A 23,257-nucleotide genomic window follows, 5' to 3' on the forward strand; every position below is an offset into this window, starting at 1 on the left:
ATAAATCTTGTTTAGGTTTTAACTGGAACTTCACTGAACCCAGTGATCGATCTTAAGATAAGTTATATTGTTATATTAGCTTTCCTATCTGTGAACATGGTATTCAGTTCATTAATGTCTTTCAATACTTTTATAATTTTTTTCCCTGAGGGTTTTTACACTTCTTTTAAAGTATTTATTCTAAGGTACTTTATAATTTTTACGTTACTATATATGGTATCTTTAAAACTTATTTTATTCACTACTATGTTTAAAATGATGTTGTAGCTGGGCGCAGTGGCTCACGCCTGTAATCCCAGCACTTTGGGAGGCTGAGGCAGGCGGATCACAAGGTCAGGAGGTCGAGACCATCCTGGCTAACACGGTAAAACCCCGTCTCTACTAAAAATGCAAAAAATTAGCTGGGCGTGGTTGCAGGCGTCTGTAGTCCCAGCTACTTGGGAGGCTGAGGCAGGAGAACAGCGTGAACCCGGGAGGTGGAGCTTGCAGTGAGCCGAGATTGTGCCACTGCACTCCAGCCTGGGGGACAGAGCGAGACTCTGCCTCAAAAAAAAAAAAAAAAAAAGATGTTGATACTGATAATAAAAATGGCTAACACGTATATAACACTTACTAGGTACCAGACACTTTTCTAAATGCTTTAGATATATACTGATCCATTTAATCTTCATAACATCCCTATGAGATACCCTTATTTTAAATTAGAAAACAAAAGTGCAGGGAAGTTAAATAATATGTCCAAGGACACAAAGCTAGGAAGGGCAGAATCTGGAATTCAAAGCTAGGCAGTGTGGCACCAGAGTGAATGCACTCAATCACGAGGCAAATGACTCCCTGAAACCAATTTCTATATATTGGCTACCCAGCAACCTTGTTAAGCTCTTACTAATTGTAATAATTTAGCTTCATCAACCACCATATCCTCTATGAATAATGGACAGTACAATGACTTACGGTTTTGTTTCTTCCCATCTGATTCTTATGCTATTTATTTCTTGTACCTAGTGCAATGTTGAATATAACTGATAATGACAGGTATCTTGATCTTGCCGTTGATTTTAAAGGGAATGTTTTAAATTTTTTACAATTTAATATGATAAATTCTATTCTTTAGTAGACATGCTGCCATCAGGCTTCATTTTCCTGGGTAGAAAATTCTAGAATGACTGCTACTTTCTCTCAGCACTCTCAAGATGTTATCACCTCCAATTTAATTGTCACTCATTTATGGGCAATCTTTTCCTCTGGCAGCTTTTAGTATCTTCTTTGTCTCTTATGTCCTGCATTTTCATCATGATGTTCTAGGCTAAGTATTTGATGAACTTCTTATATCTAACTTTTGGTATCTTTCAACAATTATGTGAAATTCTCAGAAACTTTATCTTTAAATATTGTTGTGACATCATTCTATTTCCTTAGTATAGAACTTCTATTTACCTATGTTCAAATTTCTATCTTTATTCTTCATGTTTCTTAACCCTTCTTCATATCTAAAAATCATATCATGTTTCTTCATATCTAACATCTGGTTCACTGACTCTCTTCAGCTAGGTCTAATCTGCTTCTAGTCCATTGAGTTAACTATAATTATTACTATCTTCATTAATAAAGGTTATATCTGGTTCTTAAAAACATCTGCTTCTCACATTTTAAAGCCTTTCTCATTTCTTTAAAAATATATTGTATTTAAACTGGGTGTGATGGTTTACACCTGTACTTCCTGCTACGTGGCAGGCTGTGGTGGGAGAATTGCTTGAGCCTATGAGTTCAAAGCTGTAGTGAGCTATGACTGTACTCCAGCCTGGGCAACATAGCAATGTAGCAAGAAAAAAAATTCTGTCTCTAAAAAAAATCCGTATTTGATAATTCCAACATCTTAAGTCTCAACTCCAATTCTCCTATTTTTGTGTGTGTGTGTTATCGTTTGTTTATAATACCCTGCTTCCTGTATGATTGATATATATTATTAATTCATTCACTATTTCCATAACTCATATTCCTTAAAGCTTGGAACAGGCATAAAGACAGACATCTAAGACCAATAAAATAGGAAGAAGAGTTCCAAGATAAGCCTTCACATATATGGTGAAATGATGTTCCACAAGGGTGCCAAGACCATTCAGTGGGAGAAAGCACAGTCTGCAACAAATAGTGCCAGGAAAACTGGATATCCATGTGCAAAAGAATGAAGTTGGATTCTTACTTTAAACCATGTAAAAAAATTAACTGCAAATGGGTCAAAGATTAAAGATAAGAGTTAAAACTATCAAACTGTTAGAAAACAAAAAACATAAAGAAAAAGCCTAATGTGAAGGTATTGGGAGGTGGGGCCTTCAGAAGCTGATTAGATATGAAAGGTGGTGCCTTCATGAAGGTACCCTTACAACAAACAGACTGTAAAGACCTCCTTCGTAGCTTCCACCATGTGAAGATGCAGCGAAAAGACAGCTGTCTGTGGACCAGGAAGCAGTCCCTCACCAGCTACCAAATCTGCCAGCACCTTGATCTTGGATTCCCCAGCCTCCAGAACTGTGACAAAGAAATTTCTGTTGTCTATAAGTTACCCAGTTTATGGTATTTTGTTACAGCAGCCTGAATGCACCAAGACAGAGGATTTTTAGAAGATCTCCTATAGGTTAGTTTGAACTGATCTTTAGTCAGCAAGAGCATAATCTGTACGGTAAGATGGAAAAGGCCCATACCAAAAAAAATATGTAGTATAATGACTTAGATGTCAACCTTGCACAAAATGACTGTCAACAGTGAGCCAAGATTGCACCACTGCACTCCAGCCTAGGCGACAAAGCGAGACTCCATCTCAAAAAAAAAAAAAAAAAAAAAAAAGACTGTCAACAAATGACTGCTGAATTGGTGATAGGGGTACTGAAGGGGTGAAGTTAAATAATACATTGCTTTTCATGGACTAGAAGTTTGAAACCAAGCTTTGTTGAAGGGTCAGAGGATGCCCCTAAGAGGCTATCAGTAAAATCTATCTATTAATAATCCTCTTATTGGACTTAAAGAATGTTGCTGACCTTTCTCTGCCAATTAAGGCATGAGTATCTGGTTAAGCATTAGATCTTTTTTTTTTTTTAACGGAGCTCAGACTCAACACCTATGAAGCCATTATGTGACATTCCATTAGGTAAATGTACAGGTTATTCAAGGGTTTACATGTCAACACCTTTTAAACACATGCTTTTTTTTTTTTTTTTTTTTGAGACAGAGTCTCACTGTGTCCCCAGGCTGGAGTGCAGTGGTGCGATCTCGGCTCACTGTAACCTCTGCCTCTCAGGTTCAAGCAATTCCCCTGCCTCAGCCTCCCAAGTAGCTGGGACTACAGGCATCTGCCACCACACCTGGCTAATTTTTTGTATTTTAGTAGAGACAGGGTTTCACCATGTTGGCCAGGATGATCTCGATCTCCTGACCTCGTGATCCATCCACCTTGGCCTCCCAAAGTGCTGAGATTACAATAGGTGTGAGCTACCGTGCCCGGCCAAACACATACATTTAAAGAAAGTTCAGTATCATCACAGTGACTTGTGAAGTTCTTTCATTTTTTCTCAAATCCTTTAATGTGAAGTTCGACTATTGGTACCTTGGAACTTGGGAGAAGAGTGGAACATCTGGAATGCCTAAATGCAGGACAATGACGACCCGTAAAGTTTTTTTAAACTTCCCCTCAATCTTATACATATGAGGTAGAAGTTATTAAAAAAAGTGTTCCTGGGTTATCTCCATCCTCTTTATATTAAATGAATAGAAAACTAGAAGCCAAAGAGCAAAGAATGCATGGCAGTAGTTTTATCACGCTTTTAATTTTATTTAAAATGGTTATTAGGACGTAGGCCATTTTTCATTTATTTTCACTCATCTTGTTTACTTTGCCACTGCCAAATCTCAGTCTTTTAGAAACAGATTACCAAATTCTGTTGGAGAAGATGAACCATCTATTCAGTCCACTTCCTTAGAGGGCATTAGTGTGATCCAGAGACAAAGGCTTATAGCAACTACGTTAATAATTCCAGTAGTTACCTCAGCTCACTACCAGAACCATACGATTAAAAAAAAAAAAGTCAGCATAACTCCCCAAAAGAATGCCCCCATTCTGTTGATATTTGTTTTACTTAAGTTTAAAAGATTTAGACAAGCAGAACCTGTGTGCTTCTTAGAATCAGTGCCCATATTGACCACTTCCTCAGAAAGATATGCAGTATCAAAAGAAAGCCTCATACATTAGAATGCACTACACATCTCTAAACCCTTAAAAATTTATAGTAAAACTGTAGTAATTTATTTGGGGAGAATAAAATCTAGTATCTGGATAAAAGTAATAAATCTATTATGAAGTGCTAACAAATAAAGCCTCTTCCAGATTTGTTTTGAAGACTCTAAGACTGAAAGCAATTTTTTCCCCCAATGCAAAAAAGTCTAGAACTGATCATAGTGACCATTTAAAATATGTGGGGTGGTGGGAGGGTATCTAAATTCTCAGGGCCAACCAGTGACAAGTAGCTAAAGATAACCTGGCTAGGAAATTCACACCTTTGTGATTTAACAAACCAACCTTTCACTTCCCTTACAAATTGTCTTTACAAAATCGGGTTGAAAAATAATTTTTTGAAAGGATTTATGAAATAAAATATTCTGAACAAGAAGTCGGCAGACGTAGGTATCTTGTCCTGATTCTGCCACTCACTAGATGTCTGCTCCTAAGCTTTACTTTCCTCATTTGTGTTTTGGTAAGGCTTAAAGTTGTATTGTAAACTGTAAAATATTTTGCCTCCTCCTAACACCTATCCCTCTTCCTACCACTTTCAGGCTCTATCTACATTTTCTCTGTGGCTCCACATATAGGCATATGCAAGAAATTGTACACTGTATGCAAGCTGATGCCTTAAAAGTTGGATAGCCTCATTACATTGAACAGTCCAAATTCCTCCTCTACCTTTCCAATTACTTAGAACATTTATTTGCCTAGAGTATTTCCTTCCATGACTATGGTATTTTTGCTTTTTAAATGTCAATAGTGGGTCCAATTCCCATCTGCTGAGAGTGAATTTCACTTTAGAATCAACCAAAAATCATTTAAAACCCATATGATTAATATGTGGGTAACCAAATGTGACAAAACCACTTTTGACTAAAAATATAAAAATTTTAAGAATCTGTCTAAAAATCAACTAATTCTCTTTTAAGAGTCAAGATCTCACTCTGACACTCAGGCTGGAGTGCAATGGTACAATTACAGTTCATTGTAACCTTGAATTCCTGGGCTCAAGCAATCCTTCTGCCTCAGCCTCCTAAGTAGCTAGGATTGCAAGCACATGCCACCTCACCAGACTAATTTTTTATTTTATTTTTTGAGAGACAAGGTCTTGCTATGTTGCCCAGGCTGGTCTCAAACTCCTCACCTCAAGCAATCTTCCTGCCTCTGCCTCTCAAGTGCTGGGATTACTGGCATGAGCCACTAAGCTGGGCCTCATTTTCTTGCCCTGCTTATGTATTGGTTCAAAAAGTAATTCCAAACCTTGAATACCACAAATGTTCTAAGCGATATTTGCATATTGGCTTGACTTTCAAATTAGTTATTGAAAGTGTCAATACTTACCCTAAATTAAGGTCAATTATGTACGGGACAATATTCTCCACTGGACTACAATTTACCCATTTTTCTATCTCCAGCACAAAGTATACTTCCTTATAAAATAAATACCTGCTATGGTCTGAATGCTCGTGCCCCCCTGAAACTCACACGTTGAAACCTAAACATCAGAGTGATGGTATTAAGAGGTGAAGCCTTTGGAGATGATTAAGTCTTGAGAACAGACCCCTCATGAATGGGATTAGCATACTTATTAAAGACCCTCAGGGGAGCTAGCTACCTCCTTCCACCACGCAATAACACAATGAAAATGCACCACCTATGAGAAAGCACCCATCATCCCAGACACTGAATCTGCCAGCACCTTGATCTTGGACTTCTCTGCTTCCAGAACTGTGAAAAATAAATTTATGTTGTTTATGAGTTACCCAGTTTATATTATGTTGTAGTGGCCCGAGTAGATTAAGACAGTACCCAATAACTATTATCATCAAGAATAAATATTTACATAAAGTATTCCAATGTGTGATAAAAGACACTCTTCATCTATCTTCTTTATTGCCGAATTATTTATAAATCAATTGTAAAGTAGTTAAAATAAATCAACAAGGTATAAATAAAGCAGTAACAAAGTCATTATTTGAAATACTTACCACTCTTCAATGGCATCCAGCATTACACAGTTATAATCAGTACTCAGTCCATACATGAAAACTGAAGAGGGAACATCTACAAAATAAAAATAAAAACAGAAACATGTAGAGAATTATGATCAGAAGCTCCCCCAGCCCAATAATTATCTCTTCATTGTCTTCTCTATTCACTTTTTTCCTCCTGGTTTCTGTCTCCCTTTCACTCCTGTTCCATTCTGGGGGAGGGAGCTGTCTGTTTTCTTCATATCTCAGTTCCTTCTCTCAAGCCTTTCCATTTCTCCCTCTTCTTTCCCTCCTCTTTTCTCAATAAGCTTTTCTCTTTTTCTTCCCTTCAGTACATTCTCATCTGCTATCCAGAGTCCCAGTGTCAGCTCACCAATCTCACGCAGCTCTACTTGGGAAAACCACCTGTAACGCAGCACATGAGCTTGCTCTAGTGTTTTTACATACAGCACAAAACATTGAATTTTAGTCAATCACTGCAGTTATGATACATGCTACGCACAGTATAGGTAGCTTACATACAGTATCTCATTTTATCTTCACAGATTGATGGTGTTGCTCTCATTTTCAGATGAGAACAACAGACTCAGAAAGGTTAAGAAACTTATTCGAGGTAACCAAACTGGTAAGTTGGTTTTCAAGTCCAGGCCTGATGCTTAAGTATGGATCTAAACCACTACACTATTCAAACTCCATTCTTTTTGTGTGTGCGTGTGAGACAGTCTCACTCACTCTATCGCCCAGGTTGGAGTACAGTGGCATGATTTTGGCTCACGGCTCACTGCAACCTCCGCCTCCTGGGTTCAAGCGATTCTCCTGCTTCAGCCTCCTAAGTAGCTGGGATTACAGGCATGTGCCACCATGCCCGGCTAATTTTTGTATTTCTAGTAGAGATGGGGTTTCACCATGTCTTGAACTCCTGACCTCTAGTGATCTGTCCGCCTCAGCCTCCCAAAGTGCTGGGATTACAAGCGTAAGCCACCGCACCTGGCCCCAACTCCGTTCTTGTATTTCTTTCTAGAGGCATTTAAACCCTAACTCTGACCGTATGCACCATGGAGACAACAGAAAACTATAATTAGCCCAAATCCTAATGACCTATTATAATGAGCTTTCATGTTCCTGTGAAGCTAGACAACTTTTAACTTATTTCGTGATTTCAAGATAATACTACTGATTATAAGGTATATCTCTATATGGTACTAATTAATATATTTAAAATGCTATGCATTTTCAAGAAAAGATAACTTTTATTGGTGAAACATTTAGCAAAATTTGAGATTTACTCCAAATTCTAGATCTTTTTTCTTTTCTCCAAGTTAAGCATCCAAAAAAAGGTCAAAAGCTATTTAAAGCTGACACTGTAGATTGGTCTTTGAAAATATTTTAGAACTCATCATATAAATAAAAGAACATCTTATCCTTTACTGACTTACTAGTTTGTGTATATTTTACTCAAGTGCTTTAATTGTCATTGTCTAAGAGACCCAAAGAAGTAAACGTAGAGAATAAAAAGAAATAATCAGGGACAAATATAGCCATGCAATATCAGGGTAATTAAAATGAGAGACTGGCATATAAAAATAAAATGTCAAATAATTTGGGAACCAGAAATTCTGAGTACTGTGATAGTGATGATCCATCTCTCTCACCAGCATTCACATAAGGATATCATTAGTAACATGAAATATTTAGCAACAATTATATGAGTAATATGTGTATTTGAAAACTGATGACTGATGACATTTCTATGTCTACTGTAATTATAGTAAGTTGAAAGATAGTTTTTAAGTTAGTACATTAATAAGAATCTGAAGCAAACTTGTAAGTTAACACAACTGTCATGTATAAGAAAGGAAATATGCATGAAGATGTTACCAATTGTCTTAATTTGATCATGAAAGTTCTCAAGGGAGGATGTCAACACAAAGACACTTGCACAGAGCTGTTCCAGACTTTCTGGAATGGCAAAAGAGTGGCATACAAAATCCCTGCAATAGGAAAAAGAAAAGTTGGCTACAGGACACTGAAATTACAGAACCACACCAACCACAGGTTTTAACAAAGAAGGTACTGATTTGGTAAACCTTTCTACAATTCATGGGTGATATTCCATGAAAAGAAAAACTAGGGCTGTGCATGGTGGCTCACACCTGTAATCCCAGCACTTTGGGAGGCCAAGGCAGGAAGCTTACTTGAGGTCAGGAGTTTGAGACCAGCTTGGGCAACATAGTGGGACCAAAAAGTTAAAAAATTAGCCAGGCGTGCCTGTAGTCCCAGCTACTCAGGAGGCTGAGGTGCGAGGATAACTTGAGCCTAGGAAGTCAAGGCTGCAATGAGCTGTGTTTGTGCCACTGCACTCCAGCCTGATTGACAGAATAAGAGCCTGTCTCAAAACAAACAAACAAAAAAAGAAAATGAAAAACCAAAATGGTCTTCAATAGCTTTTTTCTCTACCAGAAGCTATCTAGTAGAGTACCTATAAATTTAATCTGCAGAAGATTAATCTGCACAGGAATATAGTGTTTGCATAGATATGGTTGAAAACATTTAACTAAAGTTCCTATTAAATACAAGAATTCTGTATTGATTAATATTTCAATTTTTCCTCCTTAAAAGCACTTGTTTAGCAAGAAAAAAAGGCTTACAGAAGAGTTTGGAAAAAAAGGCCTCAGTTTCATCTGTTTTCAATCTCTGTTTAAGGAGATGCTAAGGATGTGTTTCATAATAAGAATTCAAGTGACAAGGAGTCAAGTCTGTAACAACTGTGTTTAGCTGTGAGAAAAAATCCAGAAGAAATGCCCATTTCCCATTCTTCAGGAAATTGTATGGGAGTACAGAAAACAGATAAACAATATCAACTTAAGCAACGTATGTTTGAGTATATAATAATATTGGAAAAATTAAGGTTGAAATAAAAAGAAACAGAAGCAGAGAAATGAAGTAATCAGTGTGGTAAGAGTTGGGTAAAATCTATTCCACTCAACCTCAATTATTTAGACAAGTAAGTCTGAGGAAGTTTGCAAAGTCTGAAAAAAGTCTTATGTTGAAAGAGAAGATCTTAACTTCTGGAATATGGAAAGGCACAGAGCTAGAAAAAACTACTACTTAACAAAGTTTGTCACCTGGGCATGTCCTATACTTCCTAATTATAGATCACTGGCTACGCAAGCTGGGGGACACCTAACAAGCACATCATGAAATTACCTGTATTTCTGGTCTAGTGAACTAGGGGAAGTGGTTCTCAAACTGTGGTCCCTAGATCAGCAGCATCAGCACAACCTGGGAACTTGCTGGCAATGCAAATCCTCTGGCTTCATCCCAGACGTATTGAATCTAGAGGCTGGGCCCGGAAATCTGTGGTTTGACAAGTTCTCCAGGTGATTCTGATGTAAGATAAATTTGAGATCCGCTGGTCTAAGATAATTCTGAGGAAGGCATCTAATCAGGTATATAAGAACTATTTTTTCCTTTTCCTCCTTTTTTTTTTTTTTTCTTAATGTATCAGGAATCTCTTTTAGCCAGAGTCACTATTAGGAAAAAGAAATACTTGCAACTGGGAACTTCACTTTCAGGCTTAAAGCTCCTGCAGAGGAAGAAACCAAAAGATAAATGAAAACGTGATTTTGCTTTTTGCAGGGGGAGGGCAGGAAGGGGGGAAGATAGGCATTCAATTAACAAATTATCCAGTGGCTACCTTGTTTCAGGCACTCTGCAAGAAGGAAGACAAGGAAGTAGAAAAGAACTGTGAAGGTCACTAACAATTTTAACTTGGGTATCATTCAATGTAGTACTAACAACACAGGTTGCCAATTCCTGGTATACACATGCAGTAATATCCACATGGGCAATAAAATATTTATAGTGAAGTAACAGACCAGCAAAGCAAAAAACTATGGTTCATCCTTGATGATCAAAGGGATTGGTGATTCTCCAACTTCAGTGTGTATCAGAATCATCTAGAGGGCTTATTAAAATACAGATTACTGGGTCCCACCTCCAGAGTTTCTAATTCTGTATGTTTAAGGCCCAAGAATTTTTATTTCTCATAAATTCCCAGGTGACATTGATAGTGAAGAGAGACCACAGTTTGAGAACCACCAATCTAGGTGATGAAGCACAGTAGAATTTAAGTATTCCAGGAAGGAAATGTCTGAAGATTACCAGTACATTTCTCAAGGTGTTCATATTTATTGCACAGATTTTGTCTGTTGCCCCTCAGGGAAAAGGCAAGAGAGGGATTATGCTTTTAAACTATGTGGTTAAACTATTTTATTTTGATAATGCGTATTACATAGTCTATGTTGAATCAACCAACCTCCATTATGAAGGGTTTCCCAAACTAGAAGCCAAAACTGGCACTCAAAGATTTCCATGATTTTGTGATGACTCAAATTATAATCTTGTTTTAATGACCTATGCTGTATGGATGTATTTCTCTAAAAATTTGGGGCAGGCTCTCCTCTAGGTCCAAGGAGGATCCTGTATCTATCTAATTATATAGTCAAATGAGAGCAGACTTAAAAATAATTTGCATGTTTAAAAGACTGTCCCAAGAGCCCAGGCTATGGGGAGGAGTACTTCCAGTCCAGCTGCTTTTCATCACGGGGAAAAATCAAAGTTAAGGGGCCCCCAGGAGTTAGGACTCCCTTGGTTTCTTTCCCTTTGGAGTCTAGGAGCTGCAGTACAAACAGATTGAGTTCCACAAAAAGGTCAAGGTCATCCTGGCTGCAGAGAAAGGTGAGAAACAGCTCAACTTTTCACTGAATCAAGCCTTCAGTCCTAGTCCTTCCTTCAGCTTTCTCAAAAAGGACACATTCTGACTGGCTTGACTGAAATAGACCCACTCTACCATAAAGTAAGCTAGCACAGGATAACCTGCATCTTATTCCACAAGGAAGATTACCTGGATTACCTATCCTTCTACAAATCAGCATTCTTTTTTCAGCCCAAGCATTAAATATAACAAATGCCATCCTCTGTGTTACTGATAGTGAAAAACTGAGAACGGCAAAAAAGTCACCACTTTGCCTGCTTAAAGCCACTTGTCTTCCCTATGCAGATATAAACAGAGAGATAATTACCTTGCCAAGGTCCTTGAAATCAGATATGGTGTTAGAAGGGTATGAAATATGGAAGATGACTGTGCTAACAGGTTGTGAAAGATGAGGACAGATCAATCATGTACAACCCCAAACTGAGTGCATTCTCTGCTCAAACAGATGGAAATTATATGCAAAAGAAGTTGGGAATTGTCATAAAAGCACAGGGATTAGTTACTAATCTATTATGGTTATGAGGCTTTTTAAAAGACATTAGGGAAATACAAAGAAATAATCAGATGATTAAAGATAATGACACAATTTTCAAGGGAATTAATAACTACAAGTCTTGGAAAGGAAATAATAATAAAACGACCTTATTTAGGCTGGGTGCAGTGGCTCACGCCTGTAATCCCACCACTTTGGGAGGCTCAGGTGGGTGGATCAACTGAGGTCAGGAGTTCGAGACCAGCCTGGCCAACACGGGGAAACCCCATCTCTACCAAAAATATAAAAACTAGCCGGGTGTGGTGGTGGGCGCCTGTAATCCCAGCTACTTAGGAAGCTGAGGCAGGAGAATTGCTTGAACCCAGGAGATGGAGGTTGCAGTGAGCCAACATGGTGCCACTTCACTCCAGCCTTGGTGACAGAGTCAGACTCCGTCTCAAAAAAAAAAAAAAAAGGACCTTATTTAAACCCTGAAATTGGTCATAACTAAATATTCACACAATTCATTTTGATTAATGTAGGAAAATAGCTATATAGGTAATACATTTTTAACTAGAAATTCATAAATTTCTAACTAGGATTGACCAATACTGAATCAACTTTTCCTCCCCCTGTGAGTTGTTTTCCGGTTAAAACCCACAAGTATTCCTCAGCTTCTCTTTCAATGTCAATGAGGTGTGCATGAAGTCATCTTGCATATAAAATATTCCTCCCATTTTAAAACATTAAACTATCTTTCTGTGTTAATTCAAAGAAGTCAACAGCTTTATTTTCCACATTTTAGTATGAAAAACATAGCTGCTGACCATTATTCACGTTTTATGATCTGCTGAACCTAAAATTAAAAAAATGTATTACTTGATAAGGTTAAAACAAGTTATCTAATACTGTAATGGAGTTATGCCCAGAAAAACACTAATACACAATTATAAATTTCTAAATGTATCTAATTATACATCTTTCTCATGAAAGAGTTCACTTACACATTTTCTTTAGGTACTTACATTAAATGTGGGGGTAACAAAGCTAACAACTAGCAATTCACGTGCCTTCTTACTAATGTCCCTATCAAGAATGAATTTTAATATAACTTGTCTACTTCTAACATTCATTTTAAGATTCTACCTGACTTTAGTAACAAACAGGCTTCTCAAAAATTCTTCAGAAACTGTTTGATCGTGCAATGTCAAAGTACTGCAACAAACCTGGTGGGAATTATACCAAATAGACCAACTGAAGACTTAAAAAGACTTCAAAAAAAAAAAAAAACTGTAGGCAAAAGTTGAATATTATTGAGTCCCCAGGAGAAATAAACTGGAGTACTGGTCATAGCATTCTAGGCAGAGAATGAACTCTTGGGATGCTGCTATTCCTTTGTCAGACTAAAAATTTTAGTCCTACTTTTGAATTGTCATATTAAATACAAGATCACCAAAATAGAGTAATTTTCAGACTGCAAATTTGTACCAAGCAAAAAATTTTCCTCTAAAAAATTAAGCATAATTCAGATAGATTATTTTTAAGAGAAAATTATTTGACTTATTCACGCCATGGATAAGAGATACTATTTTTGGTGGCAGTTTGGTGAAGCCAGACCACCTGGTCTGTGGCTCACGCCTATAATCCCAGCATTTTGGGAGGCTGAGGCCGGTGGATCACTTGAGCTCAGGAGGTCAAGACCAGCCTGGGCAACATGGCGAAAACCTGTCTTTACAAAAAATACAAAAAAAAAAAAAAAAAAAAAAAAAGGCTGGGCATGGTGGCACACCTGTATTCCCAGCTGCTCGGGATGCTGAGGTGGGAGGATTGCTTGAGCTCAGAAGGTGGCTGTTGCAATGAGCCTTGTGATCATGCCACTGCACTCCACCCTGGGTGAGAGTGACACCCTGTCTCAAAAAACAAAACAAACAAGAAAACCCCCAAAACCCAAATTCTATCTGCCCCTTACTGACTGCAACGCTAGACCCATTACCTATACTTTTGTGCCTGTTTCTTCATACATAAAATGGGAAAAAAATAACAGTATTTAGTAGATTAATTCAGTTAATCAATACTCTTCTGCTATATTGATTACTACAACACACAGAACAGTGACTCATTTATGGTAAAGTGCTATATAAGTATTGGCTATTATTATTAATGTATGTTTAATCAAATAAAGAGGCATAATATTTTAATCCTCACAGTTTAATGTTAATCATCTAACATTCCTCCATTCTTCTTCAAATAGTTATATTATTTATTGACCTGGGAAGTCTTTGTTTCTGTTTTAGCCTTAAAAGAGAACAAGCAGCTGGGCGCAGTGGCTCACGCCTGCAATCCCAGCACTTTGGAAGGCTGAAGTGGGAGGATCATGAGGTCAGGAGATCAAGACCATCTTGGCTAACATGGTGAAACCCCGTCTCTACTAAAAATACAAAAAAAAAATTAGCCTGGTGTGGTGGCAGGCACCTGTAATCCCAGCTACTCAGGAGGCTGAGGCAGGAGAGTGATGTGAACCCGGGAGGCGGAGCTTGTGGTGAGCCGAGATTGTGCCACTGCACTCCAGCCTGGGCGACAGAGCGAGACTCCATCTCAAAAGAAAAAAAAAAAAGAGAGAGAACAAGCATATATTAAAGTGCTTGTATTTGTACCTTGGATAAGCAGGCATGTAATACCTTAGCAAAAACTAAAACACTAGGTTTAACTGCTGGGAATAGGCTTGAAAGACCCATGAAAAAGACAATACTGCAGAAGACAGTCAACCAAAATAACTTATAAGCAGATTTTCCCATTTTACGTATGAAAATTTTCCATTTTACATATGAAAAAACCAAGGCACAGAAAGACACTAGGTTTAATTGTTTAGCATGGGCTTGAAAGACACAAAAAATTGCATTTTCTAGAGAGAAAAATGGATTTGAGGAACTTAAAACAATTTTTTTTTCTTTTGCTGTTCACTTAAGCTGATTCTTACTCCTTGGCCAAATGTGACTTTATATAAAACACCACACAGATGTAAAGGTTGTATAAATCTTCGTAAGAATACCATTCTAAACTCAAAGAGTTTATAGACTTTCCTAATCACTATTACCCTATGTAATTATACCACTGAAGAATTTGTTGTTGATTTAATAAAAGCTTTTTCCTTATTTAGAGACAAGATCTTGCTGTGTTGCCAAGGCTGGAGGGTGGAGTGCAGTGGTGCAATCATGGCTCATTGTGTGCCTGACAGCATCACAAGAGTCAAGTTCATTTCTCTGCCTAGAATGCTGTGATCAGTACTCCAGTTTATTTCTCCTGGTGACTGGATAATATTCAAAATTTGCTTACAGTTTTCTAAACGCTTGAACTCCTGGGCTCAAGCAATCTTTCCACCTCAGCCTCTTGAGTACCTAGGACTACAGGCGCATGCCAGGATGCCTGGCTAATTTATATATAAAAGTATATATAAATTATATACAAAATGTATATATAAATTATATATAAAATGTATATATAAATTATATACAAAATGTATATACAAATTATATATAAAATGTATATACAAAATTTATATATAATTTATTATAAATTAATATACATTATATTTAATTATATAATTACATATAATTTATATATAAATTTTATATCTAATTTATACATATTTTGTATATAATTTATATATAATATATATAAATTATATATAAATTAGATATAAAATTTATATATAAATTATATATAAAATTTATATATAAATTATATATAAAATTTATATAAAATTTATATATAATTACACCAAAAAAAAAAAAGCCAGGCATGGTGGCACAAGCCTTTAGTCCCCAGCTATTTGGGAGGCTGAAATGGGAAGACTGCTTGAGCCCAGGTGATCAAGGCTGCAGGAAACCGTGATCACATCACTGCACTCCTGGGCAACAGAGTCAGACTCTATGAATTCTATAAAAGAATTCATCGCCCAGGCTGATGCAGAGGCACAGTGATGGCTCACTGCAGCCTTGACCTCTCAGGCTCAAGTGATCCTCCCACCTCAGCAACCTACCCCCTCTACCCAGGAGCTGGGACTATACGCATGTGCCACCGCATCACATTAATACTTAAATTTTTTGTAGAGATGGGGTCTCACTACGTTGCCCAGGCTGGTCTTGAATTCCTGAGTCCCAGTGATCCTCCCACCTCAGCCTTCTAAGGTGCTGGAATTGCAGGCATGAGCCACTGTGCCTGACCCTATTTTTTAATTTTTTGTAGAGGCAGGGCATTGCTATATTGCCAAGGGTGGTCTCCGACTTCTGGACTCAAGCGATCCTCCTGCCTCGGCATCCCAAATTACTAGGATTACAGGTGTGAGCCACTGTGCTGGCATGCTTTCTCCCTTTTGACTTGCTCTATTATATTAATGGCACAAAATTTATAGTAATGCTTTCATCTACGTATATCGAGAAAATATTTGCCTATATATCTCCTTTACATACAATTCATTTTTTTTGCTCATAGTTCTTGCTAAGATCCTACATTAAATGCTTACATGAGCTTGAAGTCTCTCTCTAAACAAAGCTTTACCGTAAGCCACAGAGTGGAGAACACTGCCCCATCCGGAAAAGAGGTTACAAGGTACAATAATTGTGGACTAACAGAAGAAGCAAAGGATTGGCAGTTAAAAACCTATGTTTGAATCCTAGCTCTTTCACTATTTAGCTACTTCAGTTCATAAAACTGAAATGTGTTCATCTCTCGATATTACTGCTAACTTTGTTTTTGATAAGAGGGGTGTCTCACATGCTTTAAAGAATCTGATGAAGTCATAGATCTTTTCTTCAACAAAAATTAACACAATCCACACATTTTTGCATACAGTTAGGGGCTTCAAGTAATCACACAAGTCCATGTATCCTAAGAACCCTCTAGAATACTGGATTACAATGGTTCCTGCTGTTTTAATATAAAAATGCCATTTCCACATTCATATTCTTTCTCACACACACCCTTAAAGTCTTGCTGTGCAACCTGTAAATGTACCAGAGCTCACAAGCTTACTTTTAAACACATAAAAGAAATGAAGTTTTATCTTTATTGGCAAAGTTTCCCCCCTTGAGGCATATTAACAGTGATTGTGTGTAGTTTTAGATTTATATCAGGACAAGCTAGATACTCAAATCAGTTATTTTATTATCATTATCCTAAAAAATCTTCAAATTTAGTTACAGTAGCTTAATTAAACCTCAGATAAACCTTAAAAATCAAAATATGTTTTGTATACCTAGGGTCTAATAGGCACGAACAGAGCTATGCAAAACTGGGTTTGGATAAGGATTTAATTGTCCACATGTATTCAGTCACATTGGTGAAAGCAGAAACTGCATCTGTGCCAAAGTCTCAGCTGTTGTAATTAAAGACAGACCCCCCCCCCCGCCCCCACTCCCCCCTCAGGAGCAGCTAGCTATCATTATTTTCAAAGGGCAGCAATTACAAAGGCTTTGCATTATGTGGATTACACATTCCAAGGATATAGGATTGCTACCAGACTTTGGGGACTATCCTAATAAGCAAAGTAGTTCATTAAAGCAATCATCAAATTTACATACAAGTTTTAAATTTTCTGAACTTTGCTTAGTTTGTCATGTGAAGTTACCTCCCTTTGTGAAATAGAGCTATTTCTGAAAAGTTAATTTCTGATCATCTTGCCCTACTACTTGACTAACTTTATAAAGCTTGGAAGTATTATGACAAAGCAAGAGTAAATCACCACAGAACATCAATTTTAAACATGCTTAATTGAACAAAAAAATTAGTTCCTCTTTGATAAAGATAAGTAACAAAATATAAACGGAAAGAAGATGAGGTTATTTTTCACCTTTGATATCACATTTAATAGATTCAGAGGAAAACTAATCCCAACTGTGCAACACATTCAGGGGCTGGAGATTTAATGAGATTCCATTAGACCTAACATGATAACATGTAGGCACTTCAAATCCCCTCTATCATCCTTCATGAAGCCAAGCTATTTTGAAATAAATGAGAAATAGGAACATAGCAAAAGCAGACCAAAGCAGTACATTTACCAAAAATTAAAACTGCCAATTTTCCAAAATTTTTGGGTACTGTGAAAATCATGATTGTTTTCTCTAACTTAAAGAAATTTTGTAATCCAGTACAGTATATCATCCTTCAGTACAATTCAAAAAAAAAAACTTTAAAGTGCTCAAGTACACTAGTAGGTGTGCTGGGAGAAAAAGTAACCTTCGGATCTCCTGAAATTGAGTAAAAGCATTATAATTATACTTCACTGATTTTGTAAAACATTTTTTAACATACTAAAGCCATATACTAAAGCGGAAATTATCACTAGCTGCTAGGATTAAAATTTCAAAAAGTGCCAGTGGAAGTTCTTATGCTTTCTTCCCACTGGCCAATAAGACTCCTACAGGTAATTTCTTATGTTTGCCTAGTTCCATGAATTCTTTTATAGAATTCATAGAGTCTGACTCTGTTGCCCAGGAGTGCAATGATGTGATCACGGTTTCCTGCAGCCTTGACCACCCGGGCTCAAGCAATCTTCCCATTTTAGCATCCCAAACAGCTGGGGACCAAAGGCTTGCACCACCACGCCTGGCCTTTTTTTTTTTTTTTGGTAGAGACGGGGACTATGTTGCCCCAGGCTGGTCTTGAACTCCTGGCCTCAAGCAATCTCCCACCTTGGCCTCCCAAAGTCCTAGGATTACATGGCATTATTTGGCACTCATCCAAATAATTTATTTAAAAAAGAAAACATACATGGGTTTTGATGCTTAAGCACTCTCCCTCAAATTTTGACATCTTTATGATTAGGTAGGGTTCAGATTTTAAAATATCTTTGCAATAAGGTAAAGAAAGATCTATGTTTTGTTTTTTAATTAAAGGCCTTTAAGAAAGTGAGCAATAACAAAGCATTAAACGTATCTCTAAATACTGATTTCACTCCTCCAGTTCCCTTAACTTCAACTGTTAAAACCAACTCTCCCTTTCAAGCAGCGATGATATATTTTGGACGAACCTTAAAACCTTTTAAAAATATTCAATAAATTTAACCATTTTCTCAATGTGAACTCAACGACATTTTAATTAAAGCTTGTACCACTTTATTTTTATGTTTTTGAGACAGAGTCTCGCTCTGTCGCCCGGGCTGGAGTGCAGTGGTGCAATCTCAGCTCACTGCAGCCTCAAACTCCCAGACTCAAACGATTCTCCTGCCTCAGCCTCCCGAATAGTTGAGATTACAGGCGCGTGGCAACACACCAGCTAATTTTCGTATTTTTTGTATTATTACTACTACTACTATTATTATTTTTTGTAGAGACGGGGTTTCCCCATGTTGCCCAGGCTGGTTTCGAACTCCTGGGCTCATGCGATCCGCCCGCCTTGGCCTCCCAAAATGCTAGGACTACAGGCGTTGAGCCACCGCGCTCGCCAAAGCTTGTATCACTTCTATTCCTTCTCCACCAACACACATAGTCGTCAAAAAGGAAATTCAAAAATAAAAAAAGCGAATAATGGTATCACTTCTACTTCATACTTTGAAACAGTCCCATATTCACCCATCACCCCCAAAAGCAATCAGTGCACTTAGGGCGTTGGGGTGCTTCACACTGCACTTAGAGCTCACCATTTTTAAACTTGAAGGGAACCGTGGTATCTTCAAAGTCTCCGAGTTGCCAGCGACCTCAGCCTCTCCACTTTCTCGAACATCATCCCTGGGCACTGTCTCCCAACACAGCCAGCGCGGTGGCCATGCACCTCAAACCGAGCATTCCAAACGCGGAAACTCAACCCCGAGCGCGGAGAGGATGGAAACTGCCTGAAAGGATCTGTGCAGGGCTGGGCTTGGGACGCGGCTCACGCGAAACTGAGGCAGGAGTCTCTTCCTGCACCCGCACCACGCCGGGACCCGAGGGGTTTCACTCCCTTCACTGAGCCGAGCCAGGAAGCCAAGAGCCACCAGGGCGAAGCAGCCCCGCAAAACCTCCACTTAGCCTTACAACAGCCACAGCGCCGGGACACGCGGCACCGCATCCCGGGCGCGCCAGTCCTCCTGCAGTCGGGGGACGCTCCCCTCAGGCGCCCGCATCGGAGCCCAGCTACCCCCGCGCCGCCCTCACCTACCGAGGCTCCCCCGCGTCCACCGGCTCCTGCAGCGAGACAGCCGGCGCAGGCGGGCATGGTCCGAGCGCGGGCTCTGCAGGGGAGAACGAGGCGCGCGGACTGCCAGTCACCCGGGCGGCGTTCCCCGCCCTAGCGCTCCAGGGTCGCGAGTCCCACAGGAGTCCCGAGTTGCGGTCCCGGGGCGGGCGCGGAGCCTCCATGAGGCCCCGCCCCCTCCCCGCCCCCGCGGATATCCCCACGCACCACGGAGATCCCCACGCGCCCTGCGCAACGCGGCTGCTCCGCGCTGCCTTCTGCTGACTACAAACTGCGCCTCCAGGGAGCCAGGGCGAGGCGGAGGCCACCACCAAGTAGTGGCGCTCTCTCCTCTCGCTGCCTCAGAGCAGCGAGTTTCTCCTCAGCTGCAAACAAGGACGCAGGGCCAGCTCCGTGGGGCTCAGCGGGGGCAGAGGGAGAGCGAAAGCGCGGGAACCCGCGCATCTGAGGAAAGCTAAACATTTCACCTGTAGAGTCGGCTGCCCTGGCCCTCAGAGGCCCACCTTTGGCCCCAGAGTCCCTGAATCAATGATAATTAACATTTTTAAAAAATATTATTTTTAAAAATAAATTTAATCGGGAAGCCCCGAGCCAGAAGAGTAGCGTCTGAGACTCCCCATAATTAACATTCTTCACTCCTTAATTTTAATTTACCTCACACCAAACTAGCTGCTAACCCTCCTCTCCTCATGTGCCACATTCCCCACAAACCTTGAGCTGTCTTTGCTCAGTTCCTCAGACTCAATCTTAGCACGGTACAGACCTTCGCCCACTGCCTTCCCTGGAAGCCTCAGGAACACAGCAGCACCCCCCAGCCAGGTGCGCACAGTGAGCAGGCAGCTCGGAAAGCAGCGGCGCTTGCGCACTGCGCCGGGGGCGGAGCCAGAGGCCCCGCACGTGGAAGCTCGAAGCCCGTAGGTGGGGCCCGCGCAGGAACGGACTCCTGAGAGACTTTCCATGTCCTGAAGCAAACTGTGTGTTCAGTGCCTACTCCGTGTACACGGAGTGGGCCTTCAACAAAACGATCGTTTTGTCATGGCTTTCTAATTTAATTCAAAAGGAGTTAGAAGATCGGGGAGGACTTTATGTTGCTCGGCTAATGGCCAAATCCCTTAGCTAAGGCTTCAGCTTGGAGCTAACAAGTACATCCAAGTTTCAGGGATCTAAAGCATGAAGATTTTTACCAGACTCATTCGGTCGGGTGCGGTGGTCGGTGATCTCAGCACTTTGGGAGGCCAAGGTGCGTTCAGGAGTTTGAGACCAGCCTGGGCAACATAGTGAGACCTCCTCTGCCAAAAACAAAAAAAAATCCTTGCACTCAGAAAATTAATTCTACTTCATAGCGCGGCTTATGACAGCCTGATTCAGAGGCTATATAGATTACAGAATCGAAGTCTTCCAGTCCAGTCACTCAGATTTAGTTTTACAATTGCAGGCCTGACAGTCACTTCATCCTTCAGTGGGTGAATCCTTTAGGGGTGAAGACGCTGAAGACAGGCAGCTTAAAAGATGCAGTATTCGGCCGGGCGCGGTGGCTCATGCCTGTAATCCCAGCACTCTGAAAGGCCGAGACGGGCGGATCACCTGAGGTGTTCCAGACCAGCCTGGCCAACATGGCGAATCCCAGTCTCTACTTAAAAATGCAAAAATTAGCCAGGCGTGGTGGCGTGCGCCTGTAGTCCCAGCTACTTGAAAGGCTGAGGGGGGAGAATTGCTTGAATCCGGGAGGCGGAGGTTGCAGTGAGCCAAGCTCATGCCACTGCACTCCAGCCTGGGCAAAGGAGTGAGAGTCTGTCTGTCTGTCTGTCTGTCTGTCTGTCTGTCTCTCTCTCTCTCTCACACACACACACACACACACACACACAAAGATGCACCATTCCATTTTCCAATCATCACTTTCTATAAGGCAAGTTTTAAGTGTATTTTACAACTGGATTGAAAGAGGAGCTTCAGGGATCTGTGAATACCGTAATTCTGAGAATTAAAATGTTTCTTTCCTTTTTTTTTTTTTTTTTTTTTTTACAGAATCTAGCTCTGTTGCCAGGCTGGAGTGCATTGGCGCGATCTCGGCTCACTGCAACTTCCGCCTCCCAGCTTCAAGCGATTTTCCTGCCTCAGCCTCCTGAGTAGCTAGGATTACAGCCAGGCGCCGCCATGCCCAGCTAATTTTTGTATTTTTAGTAGAGACGGGGTTTTACCATGTTGGCCAGGATGAGTCTCGATCTCCTGACCTCGTGATCCGCTCTCCTCGGCCCGCCAAAGTGCTGGGATTACAGGCGTGAGCCACTGCGCCCGGCCTAAAATGTTTCTTTCACTATAAATTCAATTTAGTGGAAAGACGTTCTTTAACTATCATCAAATTCTAATATCAATGACACTACCCCACCAAAACACAGTCGGAATTTCTGTTTTCTGTTTATGCTCCTATAAACCAATGGTATTTTAAAAACTTATTTTAAGTTTCAATTTTACTGCGTGTGAAATAAAATTTTATTATTCCTCTTAATAACCTATTTTGGTTGGGCAAGGTGGCTCACGCCCTGTAATCCCAACACTTTGGGAGAGCGAAGCAGGTGGATCACTTGAGGTCAGGAGTTTGAGACCAGCCTGGCCAACATGGTGAAACCCCGTCTCTACTAAAAATACAAAAATTAGCTGAGTGTGGTGGCATGCGTCTGTAATCCCAGCTACTCGGGAGGCTGAGGCAGGAGAATCACTTGAATCTGGGAGGCAGAGGTTGCAGTGAAACCACTGCACTCCAGCCTGAGACTTCGTCTAAAAATAAAAAATTAAAAAAATCTATTTTTGACAATAAATTGAAAGTTCAAAATTTATATATTTTTCATTTTCTTCTTCATGACCATTATCTGTCTTTTTCAACTTAAGAATTAGGGTACCCAGCAATTGTACTCCTAGGAGTTTACACCCAAGGGACATGTATAAAAATTTCATAGCAATACGGTTCATAATAGCAGAATACTAGGAACAGCTGGAATATCCTGAATAAAAATTGTGGCATATTCATTCATTGGAATATTTAACAGCAATGAAAACAGAATAAACTACATTTACATGCAACAACATGCATGGATTGCCTAAGCAATATTGAGGGAAAGAAGTCAGACAGAAGAGAATGTACATTGTGAGTTGCCAATTGTATAGTTTAAAAATAGACAAAACCAAACTGGTATGTAAGTATGCATACTTATGTGTCTAAAGGATAGAGAAAAGCAAGGAAGTGATTTTCATGAAAATCAGGATAGTGGTTATCTTTTAGAGAAAATTGTCATCAGTGTGTTATAGGATTTTAGGTAATTTTTATTTTTTCTTTATGCTTTTCTGTAATTTCCAAATTATCTACAATGAACATGTGTTTCTTTATAACCAGCAGGGGAAAACTAGATATTACTCTCAAAAATAAATAAAAAAGGATCAAGGTCGAGTGCCACAAGAAAATTGAAAAAAAGAGGTATCTTGTGAACAACACTATAAAACTATACCAAATCTACAACTTCAGTTTACTCCTATTTCCTTTATCTCCATCCTTTTCTTTTTAAAATTCCAAAAGAAAC

At 39.5% G+C, this 23,257-nt stretch overlaps 1 protein-coding gene across 1 annotated transcript in view; it reads right to left on the reverse strand.

Moving 5' to 3' along the window:
• Window positions 1–6,311, reverse strand: part of TEX15 (testis expressed 15, meiosis and synapsis associated) — a 70,336-nt gene extending 64,025 nt beyond the window's left edge. The window contains exon 1 of the mRNA XM_055348360.2: window positions 6,262–6,311. The gene's annotated coding sequence lies outside the window, so the exon portion shown is untranslated. The remainder of the gene's footprint in view (window positions 1–6,261) is intronic.
• Window positions 6,312–23,257: the final 16,946 nt, after the last annotated feature.

This window comes from Gorilla gorilla, chromosome 7, assembly GCF_029281585.2.
Source record: "Gorilla gorilla gorilla isolate KB3781 chromosome 7, NHGRI_mGorGor1-v2.1_pri, whole genome shotgun sequence".
Taxonomy (NCBI): domain Eukaryota; kingdom Metazoa; phylum Chordata; class Mammalia; order Primates; family Hominidae; genus Gorilla; species Gorilla gorilla.